General features: G+C 36.9%; 1 long non-coding RNA gene across 3 annotated transcripts, besides 1 other annotated feature; it reads left to right on the forward strand.

The window, feature by feature from the left end:
• Positions 1–2,171: 2,171 nt before the first annotated feature.
• On the forward strand, positions 2,172–2,931 carry lncRNA:CR44674 (long non-coding RNA:CR44674). Of its 3 annotated transcripts, none has more exons than NR_124990.1 (2): positions 2,172–2,444; positions 2,541–2,931. It is a non-coding gene; the product is annotated as a long non-coding RNA:CR44674 (long non-coding RNA). The 3 variants fall into 3 exon arrangements; NR_124991.1 differs by having other exon boundaries at positions 2,172–2,428; NR_124992.1 differs by having other exon boundaries at positions 2,172–2,233.
• A 2,121-nt stretch (positions 2,932–5,052) lies between these two features.
• Positions 5,053–9,841: part of a mobile genetic element that runs on past the window's edge.

The following is a 9,841-nucleotide window of genomic DNA, read 5'->3' on the forward strand; positions in this document are numbered from 1 at the left end:
GCAACCTGGGGCAACTTTGCTGGGGAGCGTTCCAACGCAAGTTCCTTTAAGGCCGGCAAACTTTATCCGGATATCGGGTTATGCCAAGTTTAGTTCGCAGCGCTGCCATCTAATGTAAATTGAATTTACCCAGCACGAGCAGCGCCCCAGGCTAATGGAATTTAAAAATATGCATCCCCTTCTGCTATTCGCTGCCCTTACACAAAAACAGCAATCAAGCTCAGCTCAAGGTGAGGGAATGGGGCAGGGGGACAAGGGTAGAAGGGGAGAAGGGGAGCAACGGCGAAAATAGAAAAAATTAGCAATTAAATTGTAAGGGCAACCTGAAAACAGTTTCCCCTCGCCAAGAGCAGCCAGGCTGCGTTATGATTTCATTAAAGGTAGCGCACTGCGAGAAAATCTATTCGTGTGACACATATTCTCATGGAGTCTGTAAACTTTAAAATTTATTTTATAAAGCAGGCGAAGTCCTTTATAATGGCGACTGATTTTTAAGGAAATTTTTTAGCAATTACAGAACAAATCGTTTCCCTAAATTTGCGTTCGAATAGTAGCACTTTTTGTACAATTAATTAATTATTTTGTTAACATTACAGCTTTTGTACATTTGCTTTTCGCTCAGTGTTTTGGGTAAAAGAAGTGGCAACAGCAGAAGAAAGAGAGGGCGCAAAGTTGTCGTGTCCTTGTCGAAGTTTGTGCCGCTGCTGCCGCTTGGCAATTAGCAAAATGTGACGCGGCTGTTGAACAGCCCGAGCTGAGTTTGGGCTTAGTTAAAGGAGCCAAAGGATGCAAAGGAGCCGTGAGAGCCTTGGGAGCAGGATCAAGAGCTGGAGGAGCAGCAATATAGTACTGTATAGTGTATAGCGGCTGAAGCAGCTGCGGTTGAATCGGCTTAGCAACTTGTTCGCTGGCTTGCGGAAATGTTTTATTATGGGCGGCAGCGGTTGAAAGGTGCTCTTGAATGGCTAAGCAGTGTCGAGAAGAATCCTGAAAAGTGTTGATAACTCAGGAGGCAGCATAACATAATGAAACTTTCAATTTCGAGGGGTAATTATGCGCGAAACATATCTAACTAATTTGCCCCAAAAAGTAGGCAACACTTTTCGCTGTTCATGTTATTCAAATTTGCCATCGCAACGCAATTAGTTACCTGCACCTTTATGCAAGGTGAAAAATTATTTGCACATTTCCAGACATTTGATAATTTAAATGTAAGCCAGACGTTCGCATTTTATTCAAATCAAACTGCAAGATACTAGACAATGGAGTCTGGAGAACAGAATACCAAATTATTTGCAACAAAGATGTTCAGCAAGTCTGCCATCTGCACTATTTTCCATTAAACAAAGGTTGCTAAGGAAGCTGATGATACGGTCTGTCTACCTTGTCTTTGTAATGCTATTTCATTGTTATGTAAACATAAATTTTAAATAATCCTTTCTTTAAGTTTGGGAAATTTTCAGTATGGGCTTGTTTCTTCAACTGCTCACCAACTTTTTTCACACTCCATTTTTAAGTAGAATTCATTAATTTATACGAATCGAACAACATTTTAACACAAGTCATGTCAAAAAAGCGCATCGAAATCGAGGGATGCATGATTAAAAATGCATAAAGTCATTCCAGCTAGTAAGCAAATAAAGAATTCCATCAAAAAAAGTATTTAATATGCGAAATACAAAAAACAACGGCCAAACGAAGCAGAATAAATCGGTCCGAAATGATATAATATTAAGCCGAATTGACTCCGGTCCGTGAATGGCTGTAAATTAAATTGGAAAATATTAAACAAACATTTGCACTTAATAAAAGCAAATTGCGTTTGTTTGTGCGCAAGTAAATAGCGAGTATAAAGTCGCCAGTAAACAGACTCCTGTCTGTTGTCCCCAGTAAAAAATGTGCGCGACAGAGATGGATAGCTTCCGACGAAAGAGATGGCAGATCCGGATTCAAAAGGCAAATAGCATCAAACAATTTGATCGTTTTGTTCACATTTTCAACTGACACAAATTGCGGGAAATTTTGTTTGCTTATTAGCCAAGCATTCAGGCGTATTAATTTCCTGCTCGTCGCTTTTTGTGTTCTAAGATGTCGTAAAAAAGTTCAAGGATACCCAAGCACACTTTGCCTTTACCATAATTTTGTAGTATTTTTTTTTTTTTTGTATTTTTAACTCTTAAATTGATTACGTAGCAAATCCCAACAAAAGAGAATGCCGAAACAAATTTGGCCAGTAAGTGCAAAACGAATTGTTTCCCGCGCTTAAACATTTATATTGTACTGAATATTTACCTTGCATCGGAAATTGTACAACGAACGCGAGTAAAGTATTTTAATTAAATGAAGAGCACATTTTTACGATTGTAAATTGTGAATACTTTGTAGTTTATATTTCTGTACAAATTGCTGAAAACTCCCATTAAACGAAGTAAGCAAAACAGTAGGTAATTATTAACTTTCTCCCACTTTGTGCTTTTGTCCGAAAAGTTTATCCGATTAAACATTTGACATACTTTAATCACACATGTGCACTTTAATAGAACTTTGCTGATTGTTCCGTCCCGTCTGGAAGTACAAACTATTGCAGTCCAAGCCATCGGAATCGAGATGCACAAGCCGTAGTTGGAGCCACAAAGCATAATTCAATTTGGTCAATCAACTGCAACACTTGAGCAGTTAGTTTACTGCCGAGCACAAATAACCGGCTCTCATCTGACCGACTGCCTATTGAACACGATGAATTTATGGCTCAACATTTTAGCAGATGATTGATGGGAGTTTCGGAGCAGACGCGGGTACAGGTCCTACCATCCCACCTAGTTTCAATGTGTGCCTTTGCCCCAGCCTCTATCTGGCAGTCCATGCAAATGCCAAATGCTAATGAATTCATTCAACATACAACTTCAAAAGTCATAAATACTCCGAGTGCCGACTTCATGCAACGTTAACTGTTTTGTGTGTATTTTCGGGGCAGGGAAGTCGAGGTCCTTGGTGAGGAGACAAACTCATTTCCGTCACTGACACAGTCACTGACTTCATTTAATTTTCAAATTCTCAACTCAAGAGTCCAAAACGAGGATTCGTTTCAGCAATTTTCATTTTCCCAGCACGTGTTCGTTGGTTGGCGCATGTCAGTGCCTTTTGTTCCAGTGTAGCAAAGTGAGAAGAACGAGGAGCGGAACTCCACACCCCCACCCCCCCCACCACCAAAAAAAAGGGCTCCACTCCCGAGACTGGGGCGAACCAGCAAATTTATAGCCACGCATAGGTGCCGGGGTCGGCGACTGTTTTACATTTTTGCATTTTTCATGTTTTGCCCTGCCATAAAGTTGTGCGAGTTGGGCGAGTGGCATAAAAAGTATGATAAATTAGCATATTACGCATACGCCGTGTGTGCATCTCAGTGTGCGCGTTCCCCTTGCTTGTGTTTTTCGCAGTGTATGTGTGTTGTCATGGGCTGGATGACTGTATAATTATGTGCTTAAAGCAATTAGTGCGGGAAGCAGTAACGGAGTTTAGCCGCTGCCAACAGTGCATTACGCATACGCCCTGTGGGTGGCTGAGCACTCAACGAAATACTCAAAGACAGATTAGGGCTTCTGAAAAATTTGGGGCAACTCGGTAATGTAATTGCACCGCTGTCTGAAGCTTTCGTAAGATTTAATAAGTCACAAAATTGTAATAAATAACACATACAGTGATGGAAAAGGTTTTATAACCACCTCGGTTCAGTTTCAAACTTCAATTCTTGATACATATCTTAACAAAGCATTTAAGTTTTCTATTTCTTGCCACTTACACAACTTTTCACAGCAACATAATCCCATGTACATAACTTTTTGCATAAGGACAACAAAGTTGAAGTGCGATGCGCTCAAAAAGTTCACGTAATCAAAATTTATTCAACACGCTTCGATTGGCATTATTCGATTTAATTGAAAAGACAAAAGCGAACCGCAAGAAATTGCCGACTGCCCAATGGCGAGATGGCATTTTCCATTTAATTCAACTTTTTGGAAAATTGCTCACGCATCATTTTCCCCAATGAAACGGCCAAGAACTTTTGCATAATGCTTTTCGGACAGCCAGTCTCGGCACGTTTCACTTCATTTATCATCGATTCGCATTCTAAAAACAATGGAAAAGCCCACAAGGAAGTAAGTGTAAGAGTCATTGTGTCACTGCCAATTAATCAATTTGGCTGGCTGGAAATACCATTCCAGACAGACGAAAATGCAAATCAAAGCCAAATGCCATGGGTATATATCCGCGGCACGATTTAATCATATATGTCAGACTGCAGCATTTCACATGTGCAAAAGAATCAAATCACATTTGTCTTAGCCGGCACTTTACGCTTATTGTCAATCAATCAGCGTGCATCGATTTCGCGTATGGGATGTATTCAAAACGTGAACATTTTCGGTTGAAATTGCCGTCGACGCCAAATCCTTCCACCAGCCTCACATTCAGATGGATTTTGGATGGGGATTTTGCAGCGGATCCGCGGTTGCCGCAATTCATTCTGCCCAAAGGCAGAAAAGTGCCCCGTTTTCCCAACCAGCCAACCAACCTATCGTTTACCCAAATTTGCCTCGTTATTTATCCTGAAAAATGGCGCGCGTGCCACAAGAGCCACTCGAGTATCAAACACAAACTGTAGAAAAGGGGAAATATAACAACTAAGGATTTTGTTTACTTCACCGCACTCCAAACGCGAACACGCTTTCAATAAAAAACGAATGTGATGACAATGCATTAACCATTACAAAAATTCGATTTTGCGTCATAAGTAAGCAAAAGTATTCTTTTTGAGCTATACAAATAAATGAGCTTTATTGAATGTAATCTGGCTTAAAAAAGCATTAAAAGGAGCAAGAAGAATTAAAATTAATTAACTTCTTAGTAAGCGCCAAAAAGTTTGTGTTATTCTTATTCGGTGCCTTAATGAGCATTTATGCTTAACTTAACTTGTTGAAAAACGAAACTTTACTACAGTACCAATCGAAGTTGGATCTAACTTTGTTGTTAAAATATTAACAGATTATATGCTGTAATAAGTAATAAGTAATAGCTCAGTGTAATAGATATTGAATAGCTCAGAGCGTCTGTTCCGTTTGAATCGTTTTATTTGAATGAAATCCTATGTTGCTGTCTTTGGGTACAGCTACCCGTACATGGTGTTCTTACATATTGTACATATTGTATATACATATACATGTGTATGCAGAAGGCATACATATGTTATGTATGGCTTGACCACTTGAGCTGCTAAGTGCATGCTCAGCATTCTCACGCTCCGCGATCGGCTTATGTATAAGCGTTAGATCGTATTTCATTGGCTGGAGTGTTTATGTAAGTGCATGTGGTCTTTGATGTGAATTATGTTTATTTGTGTTTGCAACAAAGTGTCACAATGTATGTACGTTACTTATATATATGTAGAGTAGAGTTATAGTGAGGGTAGATACACTACACCTCCCTTTTTAGAGAAATGACGTAATATATGTAGTCATTTAATTAATTAAAACATTTTTTTTCTTATATTATTTCTTATTTATCCTTTCTATTAGAAAAAGTTTGGTCTCAGAATAATTTGTGTAAAAGAATTTTTTTTTTTTTTATATTTTTTTTTTTGTTGTTTATAATTACGTTATGCTTCTATTTTTAACTTTCTTAGACAAAAACTTATTAAATTTTTTTTTTTTCGGTTGATCAGACCTTTTTTTTTTTTTTTTTTTTTTTTTTTTTTAGTTATTTATTTTGTATAAAACGTTTCATTAATTATATATTTTTAACCTATCCTTATGAACTTTCTGTTCTTTGTTCTTTTTATTCCTAATTACTATGTTATTGTTTTCTTCGATTCTAATTACTTCGAATGGCCCTAGATACGTTGGTTCTAGTTTGTGACCTGTTTCGTTTCTTATTAAAACGTTATCTCCTACTTTTAGTTTAAAATCGCTAACTTTGTTATCATAACTGGTTTTCTGTTTTACTTTATTTCTTTCTAATAATATGCGTGCTCTTTTATACGCGTTTTCTAGTCTAAATTTAACTTCTTTAGCGTAATCATCTATGTTATATATAGGGTCTATATTATCTATGTTACTAAATTGTTTTGCTAAATTACTAGTCTTACCAAATACTAGTTCATATGGACAGTAATTATGCGTTACGGATGGTGTAGTGTTAAAACAGTACACAAAATATTGTAACCATATGTCCCAGTCAGTTTTATCTACTGATATATATGAACGAATGTACTCATTGAAGGTTCGATGACTTCTTTCAACGGTACCTAATGTCTGGTGGTGGTGTGCTGTAGACGTTATATTGTCTATTCTCAGATATTTGCATAAGTCGGCTATAATGCTATTCTTGTATTCTGTTCCCATGTCCGTAATGAACGTCTTCATTGGACCGTACTTCAGAATGAATGATTCAAATATAGCTTTTGCGACTGTATTTGCATTTTTGTTGGGAATTGGTATGGCAACTAAATATTTTGTTAAGTCACAGATTAGAGTGACTGCATATTCATTACCATTTTCCGATTTGGGTAGTGGACCTATAGTGTCTACTATCACTCTGTCGAAAGCGCAAGTTGGTGTTTCCGTTATTGTAAGGGGTGTTTTTGTATGCGTCGTTGTTTTAGACGTAAGGCATTTTTGACATTTATTAACGTACTCTTTGATATGACGTGTCATATTTTTCCAATAATAATGTCTTTTAATTTTTGCTAGCGTTCTTGTAATGCCTGTATGACCTCCTTGAATTGGATCGTCATGGTATGTAAACAGTATCGCTTCTTGATCTTTTTGATCATATATTTGGGTCACCGGCTTGAGTAGCGCTACTCTCAATATTTTCAATAATTTATTGCCCATTTTTTTAAAAGAGTCTATTGAAATTGTTTCAAAGATCTTTTCGCTCGGTGCCACTTTGAGTTGGCTGATCTCATGTATACCGGCTTGTGTTTCAAGCCTTTGGAAGAACTGACCTAAGTCTAGAATTCCATTGGTGTACAGATCGCTAACATCAATTCTTGCTATAACTTTATTTCCATGTTTGAATAAACATTTTGATTCAGTTATTCGCAGAGTCACTACTTTTCGTATTTCGTCATTATTAATGACTTCATATACGTTGGGCTTAGAAGCGTTAACAAGAGTTTCTTCTTGTTTATTTATATTAGTATCTGCGCAGATATTTTTCTGTTTACTTTGCTGTCTTGTAGTGACTTTTAGTACATTTGCTGATATGTCTTTCAGCTCGTTTATAGTGATACGTGACAGTGCATCTGCCACAAAATTATCTTTTCCCTTTAGGTATTCTACAGTGAAGTCGTATTCTTCAAGCTCTAGTCGCATGCGAGTTAATTTTGAATTGGGATTGGTCATAGAAAATAGATATGTTAAAGGTCTGTGATCTGTTTTGATTGTGAAATGTTTGCCATAAATGTATGGTCTAAAATGGGTAATTGCCCAATGAATTGCCGCTAACTCTTGTTCCGTTGTACTCTTATTGCTTTCCCCTTTTGTAAACGAACGTGATGCATAAGATATTGGGATCTGAATTCCGTCTCGGTTCTGGGTTAAAACCGCTCCACAAGCTTGTTTACTAGCATCCGTTATGATGCAAAATTCTTTGCGAAAATCAGGATATTGTAATAATGTGGGGTGCATAAGCTTTTCTTTAAGGTATTCGAATGCGTTTTGGCATTCGCTTGACCATTCAAAAGGAACATTCTTTTTACATAATCTAGTTATGTGCCGTGAATAGTCGGCGAAGTTCTTTATAAATCGACGATAATAGTTGCAGAATGCTACAAATCGTCTTGCGCTGTCCGCATCGTGAGGGACAGGATAATTTTTGATGACGTCATATTTTTTGTCATCTGGCAAAACTCCTTTGTCTGTGCATTTGTGACCTAGGAATGTCACTTCATGCATGAAAAATGAACATTTTTCCGGATGCAACTTTAGGTTATATTTCCTACATATATTAAAAACATCAGTTAAGTTTTTAATCATGTGTTTTTCGGAACATCCTATCACCATTAAGTCATCCATATAAAGGAATGCCTGAGAAGGTTCTAAACCAGAGAATGATATAGTCATCATTCTCTGAAATGAATTTGGTGCTATTTTGAGACCAAATGGTAATCGCGTGAAGCGATATGAGCCATTGCTTGTTGAAAAAGATGTTATATTTCTTGAGTTTTCTTCAAGTTCTATTTGATGGAAACCTGACATCAAGTCAAGGCATGAAAAGTATTTAGCTCGACCTAGTTGATCTAAAATGTCATCAATTCTAGGGAGTGGGAATTTATCAGAAAGTAGTTTCTTATTGATTTGACGATAGTCAATTACTAATCGCCATTTCTTTTGTTCTGAATTCGGTAATGATTTTTTCGGAACTAGCAAGAGTGGGCTGTTATATTCAGATACAGATGGTTCTACGATTTTGTCGTTAATTAATTTCCCTACTTGTTTTTGAATTTCTTCGATATGGCTATGCGGGCTTCTGTAGTTCTTAATATAAATGGGTTCATCATCTTTAAGTCTTAATGTTTGTTTATAAAAATTATTTGTTGATATTGGTTCGGTTTCCAGTCCGAACACATCACTATACTTTGTGCATAATTCAGTTAATTGACTTTTAAATTGTTCTGGAAAATTCTTCTTCAGTAATGATAGTACTTTTTCGCTTCTATCTTCTAGATTGGTATTATGAATGTCATAATCTTTAAGATTTTCATATTTGATTTTGTTTACTTTGACCATTTGGTCGAAATTAGTGGTATTTAGAAGTCGAATATATACATTTTTTGATGCTGCTATTGTATTCGCAACATAAATTCCATTATGTATTTCCTGATTAGGAACGAATATTTGATCATTTACGCTATTGATGTCTATTTTCCGAATAACTTGTGATCTGGCTGGCAGAAGAACTGTATTGTTGCCAGCGCTATATGTTATTGGGACATATATTGGATAATTTAAATTTTGGGGTCTAATTATAAACCAGTCTTCACTTGGTTTGAAGTCAAGTTGGCAATTGAATTTTTTTATAAAGTCAATGCCTATTATTCCATCACATGGTATTGAAAAATTTGAGTTTACCAAATGAAATTCATGTGGAATAATATATTTTGTTGATTGAAGATCTATTAGGGTTGTTCCTTGAGACTTTATTACACCTTGGCCTATGCCTTGGATGTTTATTATTTTGTCATCCTGAATTTTGAAGTTATCTGAATTAACTTTTAAAAGTGAGATATCTGCACCAGTATCAATGAGAAATGTTAACTTGTTATCAGTTGAATTATTGTAAAAAGTTACGAATATATTAAGACTATAATTGATGGAATGAACTCTAGCATTTATTGATTGTTTCCTAAAGGGGTCTGTGAGTTTTCCGACGTGTTTTGCGTCACTCTCACATTGTTGGTATTGTAACCTTGGTTGGAGTTGCCGCGGCCTCTACCTTGGTTTCGGCCTCGTCTTCCTCCACGGTTGTTATAGTTATTACTATTATTGTTGCCTCGGTTGTAATTGTTGCCATTTCTGCCGCGATTATAACCTCGGCCCCCTCTATTATTGTTATTTGCACCTCGTCGATAATAGAGTACAGTGTTACTCTGACCTGTTATCTCCGTGCAGCTGTTTACAAATTTAGATATGGCATCATTCATGTTTGTGAATGTGCCTGCTTGCATGATAAGTTTTACCTTATCAATGGAGCAATTTTTCGTCATGGCCTTTACAGCTGTGGTAGTGCTGTATTTATTGGCAAGAGTTTGGCCTAAACCTTCACTGATATAGGCGCCTTC

Source organism: Drosophila melanogaster, chromosome 3L, assembly GCF_000001215.4.
Source record: "Drosophila melanogaster chromosome 3L".
NCBI lineage: Eukaryota > Metazoa > Arthropoda > Insecta > Diptera > Drosophilidae > Drosophila > Drosophila melanogaster.